We start from the raw sequence: 27,529 nt of genomic DNA on the forward strand, positions 1-27,529 counted from the left end.
AGCAGCCTTATACAAGAAGTTGAAACAGCCATTGATTTTCATTGCGGTATGTTGTTTGTGGTTTGTGGACACTTCATAGGAGTCTTGATACTAAGATTGCGTTTGCCAACATGCACACACACCCCTACCTGACAAGGTTAAAAAAACAATTTTGTAAACTTAACTTTTGAAGCTTATTTTAGAACTCTGAAATGAATCCATAACTGCTGAAAAGCCTTGTACAGTATATGGCATCCTTGAAGAAAAGGTGGGGCAAAGATTCACAACAAAGGCACAATGTCACCTATATAGAGACAATATATCTATAGCACTTATATAAATATAGCAGAATCAAACCATATTTTAACATTTTCCTTGCAATTAAATTTGGCATACATTGTATTTTCTACACTGGGATGCACTTTTAAAGTGATAGAAGTCTGTGCATTCTCTCATTACAATGGCTCACCGTAAGTTGTTCCTGAAGTAAGAGAGAAGCTTCTCCAGTTGCTGCTGCACCTCCTGGTCTCTTCTCCACTCTATGCTTTCTTTTCCTCCTTGCCCAATCTGCAACTCTTTTGGGGAGACTGGGAGACAGCTCTGCCTTACTGCTACCAAAATACTGCTATCCCAGTCATCTCCACTTTCTGCAGGCCAATGCAGTGCCATCTGATTTTGTAGCAGTGACAGCAATTCACTCACAAGCAAATCATCTATATAGCCAACACCACAAGTGCTTCTCCCTGAAAAGTACTACTTTATTGCCTTGTCTTGATCCAAGCCTCCTCCTACATTATTTTTAGGACAAATCACATGGAACATTGCAGGGAGCAAATCTACCGGCAAATATAGTTTTACAGAATAAGTATCATTACTGCAAACATGGCAAATCTAAACATCAAAAATTCCGGTGAACCTTGATATTAATAGGCAGACTCAAAAGGATTACACTTGGGTTGGGAGCATTAAATGCTGATAGCTCAGAGAGATTCATTCACAGGTTATTGAAAGTGTGCTTAACATTACTTGTTTACTACTATTCTGAAATGACAGCTGCACTGACTGGTATGTACAACAGTGGATCTACCATGCAAAACATTTCCCCTTTATAGTTGTCAACTATTTATCAAAGGACCTTTGAGCAGCTTCAGACAATTGCTCTTTTTTAAAAATTTACAGCAGTTTAGCATATAAAATGCAAAACACACACAAGATTCAAAGCAAGCTGCAATTTCATCAACATCTATCAGATTGTTCCAACTATGATGCACAGAAATTAATTTTTTAAATGGCACCTGCAACAAAATGTTCCACATCTGTCTCAATCTCACACGCACAAGCAATTGTATACTGTTAGCATTAATCCAGTGTTTCCCTTTACTACCCACAGTCTATGATTGCCAGTAAAAGTCACTGCCTATTTGCATATGTCTGTTCATTCCTTCAAGGAAATGCCAGTATACAGTAAGGCCATTACTTAAGATTAGGCTGAGTTAACTAGCCATCCCATAATATCTTAGAAGCCAAAGAAAGGATAAGCAAATTCTTTCAGCAACCTGACCTTACCTTCAACAAATGCAAAGATGCATTAAACCTTCTAGATTGTAACTCAAATTAAGATTACTATGAGCGTGTGTGACTTATCCTAAAGCAAGCTCACTATCAACTGTGGAATAAGGATGTGCTAATTACCCTTCACCATCACAGGTATTCTTTAGAGCTAGTTCATATTTGATATATGGTAAAAGAGGAGCTCCTTTCCCCACCAGTCCTAGCATAATATAGGAAGCAGGCTCTAAAGATTTAACTTTGAGCTAATTTCAGGGGCTTAAGTGGTTTCTGGAGCTCATGTATCTGCCCTCTGAGAATCCCAGAGTCTTCTACTTCTCACTGAAATGAGAATGGGGTGGGGAGGACATCACTTTGCAACTTTGAACCAGCTCTAAGGGGTTCCTATGTCTATAACAGGGGTGCCCAAACCCCGGACCTCAGGGTCCTATAATAGGGGTGCTCCCAATCCGGCCCTCGGAGAGCCCCCAGTCTCCAATGAGCTTCTGGCCCTCTGGAGACTTGCTGGAGCCCATGCTGGCCCAGCGCAACTGCTCTCAGCATGAGGATGACTGTTTGACCTCTTACCTGAGCTGTGGGAGGAGGGCTCCCGCCACTACTTGCTGTTTCACATCTGTGATGCAACAGTTGCAGCAAAGGAAAGGCTACTTTGTGCAAGGCCTTTTATAGGCCTTGAGCTACTGCAAGACCTTCATTCATTCATATAAGTTCCATCTCTAATAACGTCATTTATGTAAATTTATACAAATTTTAAATGTAAATTAATTCTCTCTTTTTCCCTGCCCCCAACACAGTGTCAGAGAGATCATATGGCCCTCATGCTACATTGGCTGTCCATTTGTTTCCGGGCCCAATTCAAGGTGCTGGTCTTGAACTTTAAAGCACTATATTGCTCTGGGCCAGGCTATCTTAGAGATCGCCTACTCCCATACAATCCGGCTCGTCCTCTCAGGTCATCAGAGAAGGCCTTTTTACATGTGCCGCCGCCTAAAGAGGTACGTGGGGCGGTGGCAAGAAATAGGGCCTTCTCAGTAGTGGCACCAATGTTATGGAACTCCCTTCCCCTTGACTTGAGAATGGCTCCCTCCCTCGAGACATTTTGGCGAGGCCTGAAGACCTTGTTATTTACACAAGCCTTCTGACTCTATGGCCTTTTTAACATCTTTTATACATCTTTTAGTTTTTTACAGGCGTGATTCCTCCCTTGAACTGCTGTTTTATGCTCTTTTTATTCTGACTTTTATCTGATTACTGTTTTTATGGTTTTTCTTAATGTGTTTTTAATATGTTTTTATCTGTTAAATTATGTTTTAATCTGTTTTTGTTTTTTTAATATGCTGTAAGCCGCCCTGGGTCCCTTTGGGGAGAAGGGCGGGATAAAAATAAAGTTTATTATTATTATTATGCCAAAATGTTTGGACACCCCTGGTCTATAAGATAACCCTCTATTCTTCTGGAAACACAACCATACATACTTTACTCCCAGAGGGCACCCTGTCCATGACACCAGAAGAAACTATGAATTGTTCTGGGAGATCATTATAATTAACGTTAGTAGCATTGCCACCTGCTATCTAATAACTCAAAGTGAAAGATTATGGAAGGGGCAGCAATTGTGGATACAAAAATTTGCCTGTAAGTCAATTTAGGTTTGAGATCTTGACCTGCTACTGCTTCTCCTCCAGCAGAACTTTATATCAAACTGGGTGATTCGAAGAGCACTCCCTATTTCTTTCCTACCTATTGCAACTCAAACTTCCCATTCGCATCTCAAATGCCAAGTGCTCAACTAGTGTGCTAAACTAAGTGGGATGATTTTAGAGCTTTGCCAAGTCTAAGACTCCAAAGGTTTGAACCAATAGGGTCATTACAGGAGTTTTCTGTACAACTTGCATGCAGTGAGCTTGTGAGAGCCAGGAATTTCTACAATCCAACTGCACCAAACTGTGATCTCAAAGGTAGATACTGGGATTTACCTGATAGAAGCTTGCTGATCAAGTAAAAATCAGCTCATATGATTCTGATAAGCAGGTAGTTTGAATAAAAATGTGTGGGAGGGAAGGAGCAAAGAGAGAGAAAACAAGAGGCCAAAGTCTAATAGCAAGCAGCCCTTCTTCACTTAAAACACAGGAGATCTTATTTAACTCCTTCCCTTTTGCCTTCTCATTCTTCCAAAGACCAATTTTACCTATCCTGATGTTTATATTTCAAGGATATTTGCAATTTACATGCCACTGTGCTTAATCCATTTGGTGTCTATCCAGTGGCGTCACTAGAGGGGTGCAGGGGATGCAGGCCGCAACAGGTGATGCACACAGAGGGGATGATGCGTAGTGGGGGGTGACATGCTAAAATCGCAGTGGTTAGGAGTAATACTGTCATGTTATATAACATTGGATGCAGTATTTACAGCTGAACGCAATGCAAAAACCCACAGTGAAATATCTCTTTTCTATCAAAAGTTATGGCCAAAAAAACAGAGAACAAAAAATGCATGGAGTCCTATGGAAAGTGAAAGTGAGCCGTATTGCGCGTTTACTCATGAGTAGGTGAGCTTGGCTTAGTCTGTCGGAAAGGGCAGGCCGAGAGGAATTCAATGACACTAGAATGGTCCTGATCCAATGAATACAGCCCCCAAAAACACCTGAGAAGGAAGTCCTTCCCTCCAAGCAAATGAATGTATTGAGCCCTATGGAAAGTGAAACCAAGCCTCATGGTCGCATCTACTCATAAGTAAGCAAATGTGCCTTGGCTGGTGGTCAGGCCAGGCAAAGGGGAATGTGAAGCCATCAGAATGGTCCTGATCTGATGTAAATGGAGCTCAACAAATGCTCCAGAAGGCAGCCCCCCCCCCCCAAAGGATCAAAACAGAGGCTTCAGCTAATAAGGTGAACTTTTTTGAGACTTGCAAAGCCAGGTGGATCCTGGTAGTGATCTGGTTTAAAGCGTGGGTAGGGCTGAAAACCTTACTGAATTTGGAGGGGGGGTGTTATTGCAGGCACGCTACAGAGGAAATTCACTTGATGGAACAGGGCTGGCTTCAGCCTATTTAATTGTTTTTCTTTAATTATTTATACTTATTTATTTTAATTTGCCTGATGATGTCACTTCCACCATGACATCACTTCTGGTGGGTCTTGGACAGATTATCATTCTAAAAAGTGGGTCGCAGTGCTAAAAGTTTGAGAACTGCTGCAATAAGGTGTTAGTAAGTTGACACCCGGGGGTGTGTGTGACATCACTAACAACCAAAATCACTAAAATCACAGTTTGGAGGAATAATACCATCATGTTATATATCAATCAATGCGTACTTTCTTACACAATGTGTTCTACCTTTGTTCTATCAAAAGGTACAGCCAAAAAAACAGTGGGGGCGGAGTGATGGTACATCACCGCTCCCACCACGTCGGGTGTTGCCCTGCCCACTGCATGGCAGTGACGCACTGGCATCCCACACCGGCTGACGTGAACCCTAGTGATGCCACTGTGTCTACCTCAGTTTCCAATTACATTTGTAAAGCTTTAAATGTACACAATCGGGAAAGAAGCGCATGGTGTTCCTTCCTCGGTTAACCAATTTGTTCTTCCTTCCACAGATACCATTATTGCCACAATTAAATACTATTTTGAATCTGGCTGTGTAAAGCCTTCTGTTTATTTGGACAGGCAGATATGGAGAAAATGAATCTACCCAGAAATACATACCAAAAATCAGACAGAGAAACAAGAAGATATATATCTATATCTATATATATGATATATATCTATATCTTCTTGTTTTAAGCTCTCCTGGAACCCAAACTCTGTCTCCTCAGCTCATCAATCTCCTTGGCTTAAAAATGTCTGTTTTTACAGAATCAGCAGCCATCACATCCATAACCACCACAATTACCTGGTTACACAAGTTTAAGGAAACATTCTTTCTCCTTAGGTCAGCAATTTCTTTACAGAGAAGCTCCTTCTTTCATTAACCGCTAAAATTTATTTTCAAGGGAGCATACAGTGATATAAGATACGGTTTGGGGGGTACCTAATACACTAAGTGAGAAATTTCAGCAGATGTGACCCACAGCAATAATAAAGAATCATGACTTCTACAGTGAAAGCAGACTGTGGAAACCAAACAAAATGAACAAACTCAAATACTTCTAGAATGCTTATTGTATTGTTATACACATACACCTCCATCCATCAAATTTGATGGAACAGAGCAGTGGTGTCAAACATAAGACCCACGGGCCAAACACAGCCCCCAGAAGCAATTTATCTGGTTCTCCCAGAGTGATAATTGGGCTCTCTCATATCCTGAAAATATGAACAAGATTTACACATTTTCTCTCCTGTCATTTACAGCTAATGAGTTTCTATGGGAGAACAAAGTGCTTCCTTTCTCAAGGATAGATCCTAGTTTGGAGTGGTGGAGGAAAGAAGCCCTTCTTCGATGCATTGGCTCTTTTCCCGCCTCTCAGGAAGACAGAAGTTGGGTGTATGTTGGGACAACTTACATATCCTAAGGACTTCTGGGGGTCCTGCACCTCTCACAAGATCTCTGTAAGCGAAGGCTGGACCACCTAGTGCCAGGTGTGGAGGGAGCACAATGTTACCCTTGAGTGCAGTGCTTTACTTCTTCCCCAGGAATAAAGGACATCTATTCACCTAGGATAGAAAGGAAAAAAAGGTCAATTTGCAGACATGTTTGGGATGGGGTGTGGACAAAGGAAGCTACCTGCACTTCATGACTCTAGACCAGGAATAGCCAACCTGCAGCACACATAGTACTAGTGGCTAGAAGATACTTTCTAAATGGCACACACAAAGTTGCTATATATTTTTGAAAAACATTTAAATAATAACAAAGACAGCTGTGCATTTATGGTTTGCGAGAAAGCCAAAAGGGTGGATGCTGGTGAGTTGTATTTCACTAACTGGCAGGTTACTCGCTTACCCGAAAAGGCTGGTATTAGTGGAGTCCTGAAGAGACAAGGGGTGGGCTATATAAGGCAGCAGGGGACGAATAGGGCAATGTAGAGATGGCCAATGAGTTCAGCCAAGTCCAGGTGGCTGAGGCAGGTAGAGATACTATCTTCAGGAAAATAATTGACAAAATGATCCTGGCTAAGATCATCTTTGAGCATAAGAACATTGACAGGCAGTTGGGGGGGAGGGTTGTGCAGAAGAGCAATGAATGCACATTATATAGATGTTGGAACAAAACCTGCTGGGCCAGACTAAAGGTTCATGCAGGCCAACTTTCTGGTCTTATCAGCAGTTAGCTAGGCATCTTTAGAAAACCCCCAATTGGCCACAGCACTCCCACATTTCTTGCTCTGTACCTTCTGGCACTCAGAGATATACTGCCGTTGAACTTGGAAGCTCTATTTACCTACCATGGTAATCACTAAAAGCAATGTGAAGGTTGGTTGGCAACCTTCAGTCCTGAAAGACTATGGTATAAGCCTACAGCACCCAGTATTCTCAGGCAGTCTCCCATCCAAGCCTGACCCTGCTTAGCTTCCAAGATCAGGCATGTGCAGGGTAACAGTTGCTGCATAACGTAAAGGTGAAGTGGCATGTTCAAGAGGCTTTACAAGATTCTTACTCAGACTTTGGGAACCCTGTAAGTCTTTGCATGGGGGGAGAGGGTAGCAATGCGACTGCTCTGATCACACTGCTGCCAGGCATAAAGGATTTTTTTTTTAAACTTACCTGGAGATCAATATGGCTCTCTAGAGCAGGCGTGCTCAAGACGTTGATCGCGATCGACCGGTTGATCGCCAAGCAAAATCCGGTCGATCGCGCACCGAGCCTCCCGTCCGCCATGTTGAAAGGGGCGGGAAAGAGCCCCGGAGCTTCCCGATTGGGTGGCGGGCCAATCAATCAAGCTCCGGGCCTCTTTCCCGCCCCTTTCAATCATGCAAGGGGCGGGAAAGAGCCTCGGAGTTTCCCGATTGGCCCACCATGTTGAAAGGGGCGGGAAAGAGCCCGGAGCTTCCCGATTGGGTGGCGGGCCCTTTCATTGATTGAAAGGAGCGAGAAAGAGCCCCGGAGCTTCCCAATTGGGTGGCGGGCCCTTTCATTGATTGAAAGGAGCGAGAAAGAGCCCCGGAGCTTCCCGATTGGGTGGCGGGCCAATCAATCAAGCTCCGGGCCTCTTTCCCGCCCCTTTCAATCATGCAAGGGGCGGGAAAGAGCCTCGGAGTTTCCCGATTGGCCCACCATGTTGAAAGGGGCGGGAAAGAGCCCGGAGCTTCCCGATTGGGTGGCGGGCCCTTTCATTGATTGAAAGGAGTGAGAAAGAGCCCCGGAGCTTCCCAATTGGGTGGCGGGCCCTTTCATTGATTGAAAGGAGCGAGAAAGAGCCCCGGAGCTTCCCGATTGGCCCGCCATCGCGCGGCTCCCCAGCCGCTCCCCTGGCCCCACACCTGGTGTCCCCCCACTTCCCATCACCCCTCCAAGTTGCCCCCCTGGAGGGCTCCCCAGCCGCTCCCCTGGCCCCACACCTGGTGTCCCCCCCACTTCCCATCACCCCTCCAAGTTGCCCCCCTGGAGGGCTCCCCAGCCGCTCCCCTGGCCCCACACCTGGTGTCCCCCCCACTTCCCATCACCCCCCCAAGTTGCTCTCCTGGAGGGCTCCCCAACCCCTCCCCCTGGCCCCACACCTGGTGTCCCCCCACTTCCCATCACCCCTCCAAGTTGCCCCCCTGGAGGGCTCCCCAACCCTTCCCCGTGGCCCCACACATGGAGTCACCCCATTTCTCATCATCCCCCAAGTTGCCCCTCTGGAGGGTAGCTCTCTGGGCCTTGCTAGGTTTCAAAGTAGCTCTCAAGTCAAAAAAGTGTGAGCACCCCTGCTCTAGAGGGTTTGGGGAGCCTGTGGCCCCCTCTGCAACCCTCCCAGCAACTTCAAAGTGCTGATAAAAGGGGGGAAAGCCACTTCTTGTATTAGGGCATAAACCTGAAATGGGTTTACCCCCTTTTTTCTACAATTTGAAGCTTCGGGGAGGGCTGCAGATGGGGTCACAGGCTCCCCGGATCCTCCAGAGAGCCACAGCGGCCCCCAGGTAAGTTTAAAAAATCCTCCTTTCCCGGCAGTAATGTGATCAAATCCTGTTGCTGTCAATTTCTAGGCAATTTCCCTTAAAAGGAAATGGTCATTTCCCAGTTCCTCTGCTGGGTTGTGACCCATCAGTTTGGAAACTACTGCTCTACATAAAGTGGCACATGGCATGCTGTGGGCCTACTCTAGTCACTGAATCAAGTCTGCTGCTACATGGGCAGGCCCATCCTGCGTACTGGTCACAGTCAATTGCAGTGAAATATTTGGACCTGGTTATAGATTTATTTACAAGTTTACAACCAGCTTTATCTCCCCGATGAGCATTCAAAACAGCTATCATACAGATTGATGCCCTCTCATACAAATATCAGGTCATTTAAAAAAAGATCCAAGCACAAAACAATATAGTACCCAATTAGAACTAAAACAAGCCCACAACATCAGTTGACCAGTCATCCCAGGCAGCTAGAAATTGTACTCACATCTCCAAATAATGACTTCATTCACTTTGACTTCAATTGAAATTTGTGTACACAAATGCTTACATGATCTGGTTTCTAATTTAACAATGTGAACAAAGGAAATGAAAATCTGGTGTTTATAAAATCTGGTTTATCACAAACCAGGGGTGCCCAAACCCTGGCCCTGGGGCCACTTGCGGCCCTCGAGGCCTCTCAATGCGGCCTTCAGGGAGCCTCCAGTCTCCAATGAGCCTCTGGCCCTCTGGAGCTTCATTGCAGCCCACACTGGTCCGATGCAACTGCTCACAGAGTGAGGGTGACTGTTTGACCTCTCACATTAGCTGTGCGATGAGGGCTCCCTCCACTGCTTGTTGTTTCGCGTCTGTGATGCAGTAGCAGCAGCAAAGGAAAAGCCAGCCTTGCTTTGTGCAAGGCCTTTTATAGGCCTTGAGCTATTGCAAGACCTTCATTCATTCATATAAGTTCATCTTTAATATATTCATTTATGTAAACTTATGTAAATTTATTCAAATTTTAAATGTAAATTAATTTCCCCCCCCCAGTCCCCAACACAGTGTCAGCAAGACAATGTGGCCCACCTGCCAAAAACTTTGGACACCCCTGATGTAGACAAAACAGCAGTGGGATCAAACATGCAGTCTTCACACATATAACCATCTCTCACCCCTTTCTATAGAACATCCGGGCCATCACTGATCCGACAGCAGGATCCTATAGTTAGTGTTTGACTCACACGGAATGGTGACATCCAAGTCCACTAGTTTTTCGGTTCGCAGCTTACTGACTCATTCTTTCGATTCTAGAGATATACAAAAACCTATTTTAAGAATAGTTTAAACACACATCTCTTTCATTACTGAAGTGTACATTCAACTGCATCTAAAATATTACAAATCTTAAGAACACTGTCAATAGTGGATTTGAGAGCAGCCTTATAACTTCCACCAAAAATCAAAGAAAGCAGTTACATAAGATGTTTAAGACTACGTGCTATATAGTGCAATAATCTGAATACTCCGAAACCTTGTCCTCACCAATAGGACAAATACCAAGAATTTCTCATTAACAGAGCAGATAAAGCAAGAGTTTAGCAAACCACACATAAATAGATGAGAAAGACTTCAAGGTAAAGTGCAAATAGAGTAATAACTTCAAAGGAAGTGTTCTGTATTTGGTAAAAACAAACAAGTGCGTCAGGCTGCTGAACAGAGAGAATCCCAAGGTTACCCATATCAGTAGAAATACCTAGATTCAACTTTCTCAGCTCAAGAATCCAATTCAAAAGATAGAGATGAAGAAGGGAAAAAGGATGAAGAAGGAAAAGGTGGCCTATCATTTTCATGAAAATGTAAAAGTTTTTTAAGCAACGTATTTCACATAGGATTGATCTTTGACCACATATTCAAAAGGTATGCCTTGGCATGCTAATTTGTTGTTCTCACTGACTCCTTTCCTCTTCCAGGCTGAAGAGTGGAACCGATAGAATCAATTGGTCCTACATACAGCAAAGCTGAGTTCTGTTAAGCATTTTACAGCATCAAAAGTCACTGCAGACACTGTTATGCAGGTAGAACAAGAAGATAGTAGATATGCAGGTAGAACAAGAAGAAGGTAGGACAAGAAGACAAAGCTAATGAGACAAGATGTCTAATCAAGTAGGAGAGAGCAACCTACAAGCCTAAACTAGGAACTAAATAGGTAACTGCACCCCCTGACTGGTGGGGATGAATTCACATATTTGCTTTCATTGGGGAAATCTAACTCACGGATGCTGCTGTTCTTCCAACATAGGATCAAGAGTGCCTGGTTCAGGCACCATTATGACCACTTTATTCACTGCATCCTCATGTTCTGGAAGCTCCGCTAACATTTTTAGATTGCCTAGCAGGCACTGCCCCTGACCATAACCCTCTATTTTCTTATTTTATGCATTGTCCCTTTTCCCCTCAATAAATAAACCCTTTCGATATTTTAAAAGGATCCTGTCTGTCTGGTAAAAGACACATTGCTGAGCTCTTTGCCTTTTCACTCTCCAACAGACAGCTGACGCTTGAAGTGCAAATGCATGGGTAAAGGAAGACACTGGCCAGTTGACATCCCTCTTTGTCTTCTAGCCACAAGTTTCAGTGCCAAGGGACACCTTTCCACAAACTGGAGGAAGAGCTTGAGAAGGAGCCTTGAACTACTCACTGACAGTGGTGCGCATGCAGAGTGAATGTGAACACCCTGCAAAGGAATTGTAAAGTGGTCCCATAGGAAGCCCAAACAGACACAAGCAATAGCAATGCATTATGAATCTCAGGGCTTGACAGCACTAAAGACATTGCATTTGAGGCTGGACATAGTTGTGATGGTACAGACAGCTCTGCTAATTTGACAGGTCTACATGGAATGTAGACCCTGCTCTTAGGGTGATTACCTTCCAAACAGGGTTATCACTTCTAAAAAGGATTCTTTCACAAGCTTGTACCTATGCTATTGTTTTCCTTATAGTGTGTTAAAGGCTTATTATTCAAGCAAGGGTGATAAAAGTACCTTTTTGAACAGGGGAACAGGTCATTCATCCTGCTATCGGCATCATCTGCTCAGGCAATGAAAATAAGGCAGAGCTGCCTCTATCAGTCCAGGTTTCCTTTCAGTCCAGAAACAAGACCAACTCCTCATGCCCACCATGACCATGACTGTAAAAGATCCTTTTATATTTCCAAGGATCCCCTGCTTTCTTGAATAATTTCACCCATTCTCCCTTGCTGCCCTTTATGTCTAGAGCACTCTCCCAGAATACCTGCAGGACACCTCTCACTTCCTTCAAATTCCCCCCTCCCATATTCCTGATCTCAACTCTCATTCCTCTAGCTCAGGGGTGTCCAAACTTTTTGGCAGGAGGGCCACATCATCTCTCTGACACTGTGTCAGGGGCCAGGAAAAAAGAATTAATTTACATTTCAAATTTGTATAAATTTACATAAATGAATCTATCAGAGATGGAACTTATATGAATGAATGAAAGTCTTGCAATAGCTCAAGACCTATAAAAGGCCTTGCACAAAGCAAGGCTGGCCTTTCCTTCGCTGTCGCTGCTGCATCACAGACGTGAAACAGCAAGCAGTGAAAGGATCCCTTGTCCCACAGTTCACACGAGAGGTCAAACAGTTGCCCTCATACTGAGAGCAGTTGTGTCAGGCCAGCATGGGCTCCAGCAAGCCCCCGGAGGGCCAGAGGCTCACTGGAGACTGGGGATTCCCCGCGGGCCAGATTGGGAGTCCCTGAGGGCCACAAGTGGCCCCCGGGCCGGGGTTTGGGCACCCCTGCTCTAGCTCCACTACCCTTGGCCATCAAAAGGTATCCAGCTTCCTTAAACAACCACCCACTCTCCTGGGTTGCCCCTTATACCAAGAACTTCCTCCCAGAATACCTACATGATATTCTCTCCCTTCAAAGTTCACTTTTTCATGAAGCTTTGGGCTTAATTCCTTGATCACTGTCCCTATTGAAAAGAAGCCTAACATTAGCACACATTCTTCTTATGGACCTTGCCCCAATCTCCCTCTCCCCCCCCCCGCCCCGCACATTGTACCTTATGGATTAAACTTTAAATCAGTGGTTCTCAAACTTTTTAAGCATTGGGACCCACCTAAAAAAAGTTTCACTTTACCAGTCGCTTAAGCTTCTGTGGCTATAATGGTGACTGGGCAGCAGAGGGTTATTTCACCATTGATGAACATAGCCTAATCTGCCGTGTCAGTTTGTGGTCCACCAAAACTTGGGTTGTGACACACTGGTAGGTCCCAGACCCACAGTTTGAAAACTGCTGTTTTAGATCAGAAGCTGCTTGGGAAAGAAGACTGTTTTCTTGTTCACTGCTCTATAAAAACACCTAGCACAGAGATCGTATGATATAAACAACAGTTCTAACATCCCATAATGAAGCAGCTGTTCAGGCTTATGAAAGCTTCCTGAACCATTGTTTGGAACATGGGTCAGTAATAGGGTGAAAAACTTTCTAAAAACTTTACTCTGGTGTCTAGGGACTGAGTACTTTCCCAGCCTTGATCAAAGAGATGCCCTTTGTTTTTGGGCAGAAGATCAAGCAAAGTCAGAGTGATGTATTGTTGCCAGAGAGACCTAGCAAGAAGGTATGAAATTTTTCCCAGAATGTAGGGCAAGAACATTTTTCCTATTTTGACCTAATACTAAAGGTCTTGAAGGGTGTATTTTGTCATCATTAAGAATCAATTATGTGCCTTTTTTGTGCTTAATCACTGATTTCACTCTCTAAGGCTGCAATCCTAACCACAAGTTCCTGAGAGTAAGCCCCATTAAAAAATAGGACTTACTTCTGAGTAGACCTGGTTAGGATTGTGCCCCAAGGGAGTGAAAACAATCCACTGGTACAACTGAAGGAAGATAACAAATAATTATTTTGTTACCATTTCCTGATCCTATAAACACCCTAAGGTAGTTATAATTCTGTCTAAATAACACCCTAATTTTGTTCTAAGGACTGCTATAATTCTTCAGAAGTTCATCAGCAGCTTAAATTACAATTTCTATAATGAAATGAAAAAACAGCTTGCCCACCACAACCAATCTTCCACACCATGAATACCATGCAATGCCATGCCTAACATGCAACGCCATACAGTGGTACCAAAATGCCAAGCATGTTCTAGGAAGCAGTTCACATTGGATGGCAGACACCCCCATAACGGCTCACTAATATCCTACATGAACCAAAACTACATTGATCTAAAACATGCTCCAAAATCTTTGGCAATGTACAGAGGTTCCAAGTTAAACGTGCAGGGATTCTTCAGCAGCAAACAATTTCTTGAATGTAAAATGCTTGAAACAATTGCACTTGAACATCTTAACATTCAGGAAAAGGGCTAATGATTCATTTAACTGTACACAGGACATGCTTTACAGCCTCCTCATCCTTCTGAATTCTTGCTCTGTCAAGAGCCTCCCATTCACATATCATGCGTGAGTTCACTTAATCCTATTATAGGAGCCCTTTATATTGTGACACAATCCAGTGAAAAACTGCAGGTCAGAATGACAATCAACCAACTTCTTAAGGGTTGTTTTCAAAGACAACATGACTAACTTTATGACTAACTTTTATTTGGAAACAACCTTTTGTGGATCTTCATTGTTTTGAATTGCTTTACCACATGTATCTGAGGAGAAGTCATACCTACCAATAGCTTTATGTTATATTTCCAGGCAGTAAAAAAATCCCCTTTCCTCCTCTTTTGGAGTTCATTATGACAAGCCATTATGTCTACACTGGCAGAATACACCAGGAAGTACTCCAACATCTTATAAGGCAATGGCAGTGAAGAATAACGTATTTGCTAAGGCAGGATGCATTGCTTTAGACAAGATCAAAAACTCAGACCAGATGTCCCCGCAAAACAGGTTTATGGCTTCAGAAAAGTAATAGTTTGGCAGACTACATGCATTGTTCCAAAGTAAATTGGCAGGAAAGTTCAAACTGCTCCGAGAAAGTAGAAAAGATGTAGAGTAGAGATCAAGGAGAGTGAAGTAAAGGAGAAATACAAAGGCAGAAGCAGCTATCATTCGAACTCCATGGCATGTTAGTGAAGCTAAGGCAATGTGTTTAAATCCACCTCTTCTACTGCACAGGATATGTTACTAATGGTCAGTTCATTAAACAATCACTGCCCGCTGTTGTCACCACAAAGTCCTTCACCACATCAACAATCTACCAGAAAGACAAAAAGATTAGCATAACTGACCATCTGGAGGTCCAGTAAAAGTTCAAAGCCACAGTTGGCCATGATCTGCTACTTGCAAATTGGCAGCATTCAATCCCTTGCCACCTCTAGGGTGAAAACATTATAGATTTTGTACAGGAAGTTAGCATGAAAATACTGTACATCCGCTTAATTATAGGCTAGATGTTCCAAGAAGAATTATGACGACTTTTTTTCTAGTCTGTCTGTAATCTTTATGATGGAAAGTAACACTTAAATTCATCTTCCACACGTCAGTTTAAGTGCATGCCACTTGTTCATGTGCCATGTTCAGCAGTTCCTAGGTTTGTATGATAGTGTATGTTCCACACACTTAGCCCAAGAGCACAAAGAACAAACATGTGAATACCACAGAGATTTGCAGTGGAAGCCATATGGGAGGTGAACAACACCAGTAGTCTTTCACAACACACATTCTGCAGCCGTATAAAGCCCAATTCAAATGTTCTATTAACAGCCATACAATAAGTCACTAAATGCAATGATGAGATACAAACAAATGTGTGCACTGAACACATACTGTACCATGTAACCTAAATTATTTCACTAATCATTTTATTATATTTTGGCCCCATATTGGATAAACATTACAAAGTTTACTGTTCCAAGTAAAAATTGGACACAGGATCTAGGTGAGAGCAATCAATCAATCAACCAATCAATAAAAAGTCCAGGCCATCAACCAGTGTTAAGAGTGACAAAAAAAGCTGTGGAAAATTCTGTAGAAAACATTTCATCCAAAGACTCAAATTAGTGAGAATAAGCCCTCCTCATGTTGATGAAATTTTTAGATTAATTTTTAGATGTAATTATATATTTTTCCCAATAAGATCATCATATATAATACAACATTTCTGGTAATGACTGAGACACAATCAGCTACAAACCAGAACACAAGAGAAGATGAAAAATATTAGTAAAATGATAAGTGGAATGGAACAGCTGTCCATAAACAAAATTTAAGGTAAAGTAGGAGTAAGAGTGACATAATTCCAGGCTTGATTTCTGAAGTGCAAGGAGGTGGGGTGTATGTAACCTGTATACAAAGCACAATGCCTGACATGGTCTCTCTAAGTCCAGGGCTACAAAGCTCCCCACAATTAATTGGTACACACTCACAAGTGCCCCTTTTTATCATTTCACATGTTCCAAAGCTAAGCCCTAGACCAGAATTTATTAGAAGCTCCTCCTTATACTTCATATAGCAGTGCCAGACAGAGAACCATCTTTCTAGCTTGTCCAATCTCCACTATCCCAACCCCTACTTGAGATATGTTCCTAGATATGCTTTCCCCACTCAGGTATCATGACCCCACTTCCTGCAAGTCAGCACAGAGATGAGCAGAAGCAGCCTTACTGCATGAAAGGCTGAGGTAGTCACCTCTGGTGGTGGAAGGTGACTTAGGAGTCATTGTATCATTAAGCAAAATTCATCAGGAAGTTCTCCTATACAACTCTGAAAACAGAGCAAACACAAACAAGGTAGAGGGTCCAATTTATAACATGAACTTGCCCACACATTATGGCCACTTTCAGAGGCCCATTGATGAGTGCTTGCACTCTCCTCCGAGATTAGATATGCAGCAACCAGAGATGGCCTTTGGGCCTATGACATCCTGCCTTTGGAATGCCCTCCCCTGGGAGATTGACCTGGTACCTACTTCAGGGCCATTTCAACACCAAATGAAGATCTTTTAAAAAAAAAAATTCTCAGGCTGTTAAATTTGACTTATACTCTGCTGTGGGTCTTTTTTAACTATACATTTTTGTTTCTATACTGTTCTGCTGCTGAAGGTGTGCAGTACACATTTCTAAATAAAAACAGATGAGAAGTAGGGTAGCTATGGACATTTAGTGATCCACACTTACTTATATGCCTTAAACTTGTACAAACTGCAGAAACAGCTACATAACCGCTACTGTACTGGGACATGCACATAGATAGGTGCATTTTAAACAGTCCAATCCTATGCAAAATCCCACCGATTTCAATTGACTTAGGACAGCATAATACTGCAAGGTGTTTTGTAGGGACACACCTACAAACATAGACAAAGAATGCAACAGACATACATATGTCTGCAAACATGTGTGACATCCATGTAAGACTGTCAGACAGCCAGGTTTGACTGCAGCTCCCTGCAGAGTGCATTGTTTGGTGACAAACGCTTCTGGGCAACATACAACAGTAAACAGCCCTCAAAAGAGCATGTACCTGTTTATCTACAAAGACTTGCCTTTCAGAGAAACAGTCAGCCACACTGCACATAGAAAACACAGTAACGTTGCCAAAGTGTCTTGTTCGCTACCTCTATCTTGATCATATAACAGCCTCAGTGAGTTTCAGACTTTTTCGTCCCATGACACAGAGACAAGGTACTAAAATTGTCAAGGCAGTGGTTCTCACACTTTTAGCACCAGGACCCACTTTTTTAGAATAAGAATCTGTCAGGACCCACCAGAAGTGATGTCATGACTGGAAGTGATGTAATGACTGGAAGTGACATCATCAAGCAGGAAAATTTTTAACAATCCTAGGATGCAATCCTACCCACACATACCCAGGAGTAAGTCCTACTGACTATCATTGTTAAAGCATATACATAGTAACATGTTAAAAGTACAGATCTGTAATATTTCCCCAAATGCAGTCACATACCATGGCAGCATCCAAATCTAATATATTAAAAATAAAATATTGAAATTAACGGGGACTCACCTGAAATTGGCTCGTGACCCACCTAGTGGGTCCCAACCCACAGTTTGAGAAACACTGTGTCAAGGCACACCATCAGTGTTTTGACAATTGACAAGGCACACCATACTACTGGTGGGGGGCTCACATACCCCAATGACCCTGCTAATAATTGACACTCTCCCAGACTCCCACAGCACACCTGCAGACCATTCGAGGCACACCAATGTGCCATGGCACAGTGGTTGAAAATGGCTGGCACAAACTTTTTTTTTTTAAAGAAACTTTACAAAGAATTATGTTCAAAGGACATGAATAAGGACGACTTTTTCCTTGACAGTGCACAATCCTCTACACGTTTACTTGGAAGTAAGCACCTTATTGACACTTTCTCCTTGACAGTGCACAATCCTCTACACGTTTACTTGGAAGTAAGCACCTTATTGACACTTTCTCCTTGACAGTGCACAATCCTCTACATGTTTACTTGGAAGTAAGCCCCTCAGAGTTCAGTGGCGCTTACTCCTAGAAAACTATGCACCCAGTTTCAGCCTCAGTGCGATGAGTGTCTTCCCTGGGAAACAACAGCATAGGAATATATTGGTGTTGTTCATGTCTCCCCCCCCCCATGTTACCTGGGAGGTTAAGACGTCACAGGAACCACCACCACCTCCTCCTCTTCCCCCCTTTCCCAGACAGGCTTTGCCTTGCTGAGGAGCCGGCGGGAGGGCGCAGGGGGGAGCCGCTCCCCCCCTCCTCCCCAGAGCCGGCCTCCCTCCTCACCCCGCGGCAGGTTCCTAGCCTGCTTCCGCGACTTACCCCGGGAGCTGCGGAGCGAGAGGAGGAACAGGGGCCGGCGCGGGCAGCGCAGTCGAAGGCGCGGAGGGAGGGAGGAGTGGGAGAGGCTGCCAGCCGCCGGGCTTTGTCTGGGACTCGGTCGGCCTCCCACCCCCGCCCCGTGCCGTCCCTCTGGAGCCGCGGCGCTTCGGACGACCTCTCGGGGCGGAGCGCCCGCTCCGGGCTCGCCAAGGCTCCCCCCACAGAGGGCAGCGCGGTGCTCCTCCAGCAGCCCCACTTCAGGGCGGAAAGGAAGAGGAAGTCGCGCTCGGGCCGAGCGCTGGGAGCAACAGGAGGGAGGGAGCAGGAGCGGGGAGCCACCGGGTTGGCACTTCGGGGAGGGCCGCCGAGCGGCTTCGTGTTGCAGGCTACAGGTGTGCGCTGCTGAGCCGCGGCTCCTTTCATCTCCAACACCGCCAAGCCGTGCCAGCTCAGCAGCCACGCAGTGCCGCAAAGAGTGCCTCTGAGGATGTCTAGAGTGCTTCCCCCCCCCCACTACAGCTAGTGCTTCACTGGGGCTCACGGCCCGCTCCCATCCTACTTCCCAGTGCTGATGCAGCTGTGGCAACAGGGGATAGTCACGGAGGCCTCCTCGAGGTAAGGGAACATTTGTTCTCTTGCCTCTGGGCTGCATTGCAATGCATCAGCGCTGCAAAGGTGGACAGGATTGGACCCTGAACTCGTTGAGCGCCGGAGACATGGCTTTCTTTTTGTAGGCATCCCTTGGACGCTCCTTCAGTCTGCAGCCAGCAGAGTGCCTCTGAGGACGTACAGAGTGTTTTCCCTCCCCGCTACTACAGCCAGTCCTCCACTGCGCCTGGGGCTGAGCTCGCTGAGCGTCAGAGATAGGACTTTCTTTTTGCAGGCACCACTTGGACGCTCCTTCAGCTTGCAGCGTAGCAAAGAGTGCCTCTGAGGACGTCCAGAGCGCTTTCCTTCCCTGCTACTACAACCAATCCTCCGCTGCGCCTGGAGCGGAACTCGTTTAGCGTCGGAGATAGAGCTTTATTTTTGTAGGCGCCACTTCGACGCTCCTGCAGCGTAGCAAAGAGTACCTCTGAGGACGTGCAGAGTGTTTTCCCTCCCCGCTATTACAGCCAGTCCTCCACTGCGCCTGGGGCTGAGCTCGTTGAGCGTCAGAGATAGGACTTTCTTTTTGCAGGCACCACTTGGCCGCTCCTTCAGCTTGCAGCGTAGCAAAGAGTGCCTCTGAGGACGCCCAGAGCGCTTTCCTTCCCTGCTACTACAACCAATCCTCCGCTGCGCCTGGAGCGGAACTCGTTTAGCGTCGGAGATAGAGCTTTATTTTTGTAGGCGCCACTTCGACGCTCCTGCAGCGTAGCAAAGAGTACCTCTGAGGACGTGCAGAGTGTTTTCCCTCCCCGCTATTACAGCCAGTCCTCCACTGCGCCTGGGGCTGAGCTCGTTGAGCGTCAGAGATAGGACTTTCTTTTTGCAGGCACCACTTGGACGCTCCTTCAGCTTGCAGCGTAGCAAAGAGTGCCTCTGAGGACGCCCAGAGCGCTTTCCCTCCCTGCTACTACAACCAATCCTCCGCTGCGCCTGGAGCGGAACTCGTTTAGCGTCGGAGATAGAGCTTTATTTTTGTAGGCGCCACTTCAACGCTCCTGCAGCGTAGCAAAGAGTACCTCTGAGGACGTGCAGAGTGCTTTCGCTTCCCCATGGTTCACTCGCTGCAATCCCTCTGGGCAGAGTTTGGGAAAACCACGGTTTTGTTTTTGTTTTGCTGTTTGCTGTAGGGGGCGAAGCGATTCGCTTCTCTGGCCTCGTTCCCACTTAGCTCCTTTTAAAGACCCAGCCGCGTTTTGTTCCCTTTGGCCATTGGCCTCTGCTCTGCTCTGCTCTCTTCGTCCCCGCCGCTTTCCACAACAGCTGCGGGGGCGACTAACATGAAAGGGAAACGTGAGGATCTGTTGCTCAACACGCAGCAGGGCTGGAGCGGTTAGGCGGGTTCCCTAAAGCCAGAGGAAAGGCTGGAGAGGAGCCAACATTCGACAGCTGTAGCCTGCAAGGATGCCCACTTGCCCTTTTCCAGGGTCTGGGAAAGGAGGAGGTTCACATCCCAATCCTATGCATGTCTGCTCAGAAGAAGTCCCATTAGAGTCAATGGGGCTTACTCCCAGGAAACTGTGGACAGGATTGGGCTCTAAGGCTGCAATACTATCCACACATCCCTGCGAGTAAGCCTCATTGACTCTAATGGGACTTTGGAGTAGACAGGCATAGGATTGGGCTGTCAGCCATTTCTGCCCATCGTTGCATATACAAAACAATAGGGATCAAATGTGTACACCTGTGGGCTGAGCACAAACAAGGAGAGGCTCAGGTTGTTCACTATTAAAGCCCATTTCTGCCCAACCCAAGGGGTACACATTTGATCCCTGTTGCGTATATGCAAAGTCGGGCAGAAATGGCTAAACCTTTTGTCCATATGCCTCATTTTTACATTAATCAAACTCCGGATACGGATTTTGATTTTTATTCATACATGCAAACTCCCCTTTAATATTTTATGTTCAAAGCAGCTAACAATTATAAGGCTTCAGTCCTTAAGTAATAAGTTGCTTAAATAATGGTTGGCAACCTTCAGTCTCGAAAGACTATGGTATAAGCCTACAGCACCCGGTATTCCCAGGTGGGCTCCCATCCAAGTACTAACCAGACCTGACCCTGCTTAGCTTCTGAGATCAGACGAGATTGGGCATGTGCAGGGTAACAGTTGCTTAAATAAGTCCTTAAGTAATGTTGCTTAATTAAAGTGCCATTTTATAACAGGTACGGGTACAAAAAGGTGACACTTCTGTGTGCCTTTACTTGAGAGTATATCCCTTTGAATTCAGTAGGACATTTCTGAGTAAGCAGAGGTATGACTGGGCTGTAAACATAGCTTTGAAACATTAATTAGTACCAGGAATGCTACCAAACCACCTTCAAAATTACCCCTTCCCAAAAGCTTGTTCAGAGCATGGAGCTGCTAAATTACACTTGAGGGTAGTTTAATTACAATGCTGGGTGAAAAGCCCCTTTCCCCTGGGGGCTGGGGATAAGAATAGGCCCTCAGTTTGGCTGTACTTGTTGTAAGAGGTGACTAAACAGCCACCGGGTAGATGGGACTTGTTAGCCTGGGAAGGCAGCTCATCTGAGAGAAGGAAAACTTTGATCCCAAACCTCCACTGCCTTGTGGCTACATCCAGTTATGGAAAAGGCTTCAGGAGTCAACCTTGAGGCAAAATCTGGAGCCAGAGTCCCTGAGGCAGTTCATGGCTGAACACAGTCACATTCTGGCAACTCCTGTGACGCCGCTGGAACCAACCGTATTGGCCTCTGCCTTTCCCTTGGACCATTTCAGCGATGTGGAGAGGGGGGATTTGCTGCATGGGAAACAGTCTACCCTCCATATCTACTTTACCCAGGCTTCGCGCACTGGAAAGGACACTCTGTTCCAGAACCACCATTCAGAGTGTGATACCATAGTCTTCCAAGACTGAAGGATGCCAACATGGGTGAAAAGGAACACAGTAAACTGTTTGATGAAGTGTTGTCTACACAGTTAACTGTTTCAGACAATACTTTCTTGCCCAGCTCAGCTCCATACAATAAAAGATGTTTACACTCACAGTGCAAGCATGTCCTGATCCTTTCACCTGCACCCAGGAGAATTCAGGCTGCTTTTCTTAATTGAGTGAACAGTTCACCGCAACTGCCCCTCTGCATGTGCTAATGAACTAAGCAATTGAGGCAACTTGTCCAAATTTCCCAAGGTATGAGGGAAGGGGCTGAGATGGCCCAAGCTGATCTGCCACCCAATCAGCCCCCTTGCATGATGGATCCCAATGTTGTACAGCAGATAAAGCACCTCTGGTGCCAGGCAGTACAAACACAAAATTCAGCCCTTCTTTTTTGGGTTATTGGTGCACACTAATGCATGCACCCTTCACTGCTGCCACCTCATCCTCTGGGCTGACCAGGTCCCACTCAACCAACTTGGAAGGGATAGAATCCAGCAAAGTAGAGATTGAAGGTGGGTCCGACTCCACCGTAGAATCTCTGTGGGTTAAATTACCAGGCTTGTGCAGCGATGTAATACTGGGGGTGTGCTATCGTCCTCCAGACCAGAAATCTGATGTGGACCTTGAAATGAGGAAACAGATCAGGGAGGTGACAAGGAAGGACAGGGTTGTAATCATGGGGGACTTCAATTATCCTCATATTGACTGGGTCAATTTGTGTTCTGGTCACGATAAGGAAACCGGATTTCTTGACGTGCTAAATGACTGTGGCTTAGATCAGCTAGTCAAGGAGCCCACCAGAGGACAGGTGACTCTGGATTTAATTTTGTGCGGTACGCAGGACCTGGTTAGAGATGTAAACGTTACTGAGCCATTGGGGAACAGTGATCATGCTGCGATCCGTTTTGACGTGCACGTTGGGGGAAGAATACCAGGCAAATCTCTAACAAAAACCCTTGACTTCCGACGGGTGGACTTCCCTCAAATGAGGAGGCTGGTTAGAAGGAGGTTGAAAGGGAGGGTAAAAAGAGTCCAGTCTCTCCAGAGTGCATGGAGGCTGCTTAAAACAACAGTAATAGAGGCCCAGCAGAGGTGTATACCGCAAAGAAAGAAGGGTTCCACTAAATCCAGGAGAGTGCCCGCATGGCTAACCAGCCAAGTTAGAGAGGCTGTGAAGGGCAAGGAAGCTTCCTTCCGTAAATGGAAGTCTTGCCCTAATGAAGAGAATAAAAAGGAACATAAACTGTGGCAAAAGAAATGTAAGAAGGTGATAGGGGAGGCCAAGCGAGACTATGAGGAACGCATGGCCAGCAACATTAAGGGGAATAATAAAAGCTTCTTCAAATATGTTAGAAGCAGGAAACCCGCCAGAGAAGCGGTTGGCCCTCTGGATGGTGAGGGAGGGAAAGGGGAGATAAAAGGAGACTTAGAGATGGCAGAGAAATTAAACGAGTTCTTTGCATCTGTCTTCACGGCAGAAGACCTCGGGCAGATACCGCTGCCCGAACGGCCCCTCCTAACCGAGGAGTTAAGTCAGATAGAGGTTAAAAGAGAAGATGTTTCAGACCTCATTGATAAATTAAAGATCAATAAGTCACCGGGCCCTGATGGCATACACCCAAGGGTTATTAAGGAATTGAAGAATGAAGTTGCAGATCTCTTGACTAAGGTATGCAACTTGTCCCTCAAAACAGCCACAGTACCAGAAGATTGGAGGATAGCAAATGTCACGCCTATTTTTAAAAAGGGAAAGAGGGGGGACCCGGGAAACTATAGGCCGGTCAGCCTAACATCCATACCGGGTAAGATGGTGGAATGCCTCATCAAAGATAGGATCTCAAAACACATAGATGAACAGGCCTTGCTGAGGGAGAGTCAGCATGGCTTCTGTAAGGGTAAGTCTTGCCTCACGAACCTTATAGAATTCTTTGAAAAGGTCAACAGGCATGTGGATGCGGGAGAACCCGTGGACATTATATATCTGGACTTTCAGAAGGCATTTGACACGGTCCCTCACCAAAGGCTACTGAAAAAACTCCACAGTCAGGGAATTAGAGGACAGGTCCTCTCGTGGATTGAGAACTGGTTGGAGGCCAGGAAGCAGAGAGTGGGTGTCAATGGGCAATTTTCACAATGGAGAGAGGTGAAAAGCGGTGTGCCCCAAGGATCTGTCCTGGGACCGGTGCTTTTCAACCTCTTCATAAATGACCTGGAGACAGGGTTGAGCAGTGAAGTGGCTAAGTTTGCAGACGACACCAAACTTTTCCGAGTGGTAAAGACCAGAAGTGATTGTGAGGAGCTCCAGAAGGATCTCTCCAGACTGGCAGAATGGGCAGCAAAATGGCAGATGCGCTTCAATGTCAGTAAGTGTAAAGTCATGCACATTGGGGCAAAAAATCAAAACTTTAGATATAGGCTGATGGGTTCTGAGCTGTCTGTGACAGATCAGGAGAGAGATCTTGGGGTGGTGGTGGACAGGTCGATGAAAGTGTCGACCCAATGTGCGGCGGCAGTGAAGAAGGCCAATTCTATGCTTGGGATCATTAGGAAGGGTATTGAGAACAAAACGGCTAATATTATAATGCCGTTGTACAAATCGATGGTAAGGCCACACCTGGAGTATTGTGTCCAGTTCTGGTCGCCGCATCTCAAAAAAGACATAGTGGAAATGGAAAAGGTGCAAAAGAGAGCAACTAAGATGATTACGGGGCTGGGGCACCTTCCTTATGAGGAAAGGCTACGGCGTTTGGGCCTCTTCAGCCTAGAAAAGAGACGCTTGAGGGGGGACATGATTGAGACATACAAAATTATGCAGGGGATGGACAGAGTGGATAGGGAGATGCTCTTTACACTCTCACATAATACCAGAACCAGGGGACATCCACTAAAATTGAGTGTTGGGCGGGTTAGGACAGACAAAAGAAAATATTTCTTTACTCAGCGCGTGGTCAGTCTGTGGAACTCCTTGCCACAGGATGTGGTGCTGGCGTCTAGCCTAGACGCCTTTAAAAGGGGATTGGACGAGTTTCTGGAGGAAAAATCCATTATGGGGTACAAGCCATGATGTGTATGCGCAACCTCCTGATTTTAGGAATGGGTTAAGTCAGAATGCCAGATGTAGGGGAGAGCACCAGGATGAGGTCTCTTGTTATCTGGTGTGCTCCCTGGGGCATTTGGTGGGCCGCTGTGAGATACAGGAAGCTGGACTAGATGGGCCTATGGCCTGATCCAGTGGGGCTGTTCTTATGTTCTTATGTTCTTATGGAAGAATTGGCAGTGAAGCAGAAGAGACAGCAGTGGCCAGAGAAGAGGGGTGCAGGGCAGCAAAATTCCCAGGGTCCTGGCTTCTAGGGAACTTGGGTCATGATAAAACAAACTACACAGTATAAAACAAATTTATTATAAAGTACAAATAAATTTGGCAACCCCAATTTCAGACTTGCTCATGCTAGGTTAGAACTGTCAGCTAAAAACTTGTTATAAAAATGTAGTAATATTGTTTGTATTGTACTGTATTGTATCTAGTTTATAGGAAAATTGAGGAAATGGAGCCCAATCAGGCACCATGTCTCAGGCAGCATGTCAGCTCTCAGTGGCCATAGTGGTGGGAACTCCTGCTGCCACAATGACCTCCTTCTAGCTCTGCAGCCACAATCTTTGGCAGTGGTGCAGGAGCCAGCCCCCCTGTTGCACCCTCTCACCCATTGTTACTAATTACTTTTTGCTCCCCTGTCTTCATTCTGCTTCTCTCAGCTGCCTTCTTTTGTCAGGCTCTGCTGCTCTGTTTAAAAATAGGAGATAAAGCTAGAAAAGGTGAGCAAGGGCAAGGTGTGGTGGCTGAGGAGGCAACCGATGGGCACAGGATGCCACTTGTACCCATCCCCTGCCCAAGTAGCTTGCCAGCCCTTAGTACTAGAAATCTTATTCAGCTGAGACACTTACTAGCTTTATTCAACTACTTTCAAAGCTATTTGCAGGAGTAGAAAGTTAACTTTTCAAAAAAGCTCAGTCCTAAACTCTCTGGTGCTGCCGGGTGCAGTGGCAACAAAATGGCTACTGCTGTATCCAGGGAGGCCAGAGGAGGTCTCCTTAAGGGAAGGGGGAAGTCCCTCCCCCCACCCAAAAGCTCCAGGCTCTACAATGGGGCTACTCAAGTTTGCGCCTGCTATTTTGCCAGCGCAGACTTGAGAAGCCCTGTATTGGGCTTTGTAGCCCAATGCAGGACATAGGATCCAGGCCTTGACCAGTCCCACCCCCTCCTGGGCCAGTCCCTCCCCTCATCCATCCTCTCCTCATCCCAGAATGCCTCCCTCTGACCCTAAAAGTTGCACTGCTGCACCGCAGCACTACTTACTGCCAGTGGCTCATTACAGCCTAGCACTGGCTCTCTCTCCTCCCCCCAGTGCCACAAACATGCTGTAAAGCACATTTGCAGCAGCCAGGGCTGGTGGTACTCACATATCACTGGTGCTGGGGAGATTACAATTGGGCCCTTAGTCAGTGCAAACAGTATCACCTTTTGCAACTTTCCTGCACTCCTGCAAAACCATAGCACCTGCACAGCCCTGATGTCTTTCAATGGTAAAAGTGGAATGTGATTCTAAACACATTTCTTACCTGGAGATCTCCATTGTTGCTGTGTTGGTCATTCTGTTTAGGACTACTGCTGGAAGATTCCTCTTTGGAAAGGTGGAAAATTTGTAGCAAAGAAGTGAATTGTATTTGCTTTCTTCAAGGTGATTCCATTGATTTTAGGATTCCTGGCTGCCTTTTAATGATGTGGCTTGCACAGCAAATGAGGCCAGTTCACAGCAGAAGAATGTGTTTCCTCTTTCCTCTGAATGCTAACTTTGTCCCACTTTTAGCAGCTGTGGGACAGAGGACTTGTCCTTCTGAAAGTGGTGATTACCAAGTTGCTCCATCAGTAGCCAAGAGGAAAGCTTCTTTATCATTTCCCCAGTGGTTTGTCAGTACTGCTTCCTTTCCACTGCCTTTATGGGATGCATTTGTTTCCTGGCTCCTGCCAGTGTGGTGTAGTTGTCAAACCTGGATTCAAATTCCAGCTTAGCCACAAAGCTTACTGGGCAACTGGACCAGCCACTCTTCTTGGCCTGACCTATCCAACAGAGCTTTGAAGAAGGCATGTTCCCTGCCACAGTCTCCTTGGAGTATGGGGAAAACGGTAATAAACAAACAGTCCTATCAAGTTAAAAAACAAAACAAAAATCAAATCTTTCCCAGTCTCCTTCAAATATATCCTGAGAACTGGAGAGATTATTTTTAACTACAAGTTACTTTGCAGCCTGTTCTGGTAGGCTGCAAAGTAGGGTATAAATTTAGTAATTAAGGGTCCAATCCTATCCAACTTTCCAGCACTGGTGCATCCACAGTGCAGCCCCAAGGTAAGGGAACAAACATTCCCTTATATTGAGGAGGCCTCTTTGACAGCCTCCCCACCACAGGATGCAGCGCATGCCCCATTGGCACGGCTGCACTGGCAACTGGAAAATTTGATAGGCTTGGGCCCTAAGTTAAGAGTTGAACTACAGTGCATTTCATTCCCCTCTAGAAAAGAAAGGATGGCACATTAGGGA

At 45.6% G+C, this 27,529-nt stretch overlaps 1 protein-coding gene across 2 annotated transcripts in view; it reads right to left on the bottom strand.

The window, feature by feature from the left end:
* RIN2 (Ras and Rab interactor 2) overlaps nt 1-18,621 on the bottom strand; it is an 80,943-nt gene extending 62,322 nt beyond the window's left edge. The window contains exons 1-3 of one of the 2 annotated variants that reach the window (XM_066625128.1): nt 18,388-18,621; nt 9,755-9,889; nt 6,057-6,207 (exon numbers count right to left, since the gene is read on the bottom strand). The gene's annotated coding sequence lies outside the window, so the exon portion shown is untranslated. The remainder of the gene's footprint in view (nt 1-6,056; nt 6,208-9,754; nt 9,890-18,387) is intronic. The other variant, XM_066625129.1, reaches the window with a different exon arrangement.
* Between the last annotated feature and the right edge of the window lie 8,908 nt (nt 18,622-27,529).

The sequence above is a fragment of the Tiliqua scincoides genome, chromosome 4 (assembly GCF_035046505.1).
Source record: "Tiliqua scincoides isolate rTilSci1 chromosome 4, rTilSci1.hap2, whole genome shotgun sequence".
Lineage (NCBI taxonomy): Eukaryota > Metazoa > Chordata > Lepidosauria > Squamata > Scincidae > Tiliqua > Tiliqua scincoides.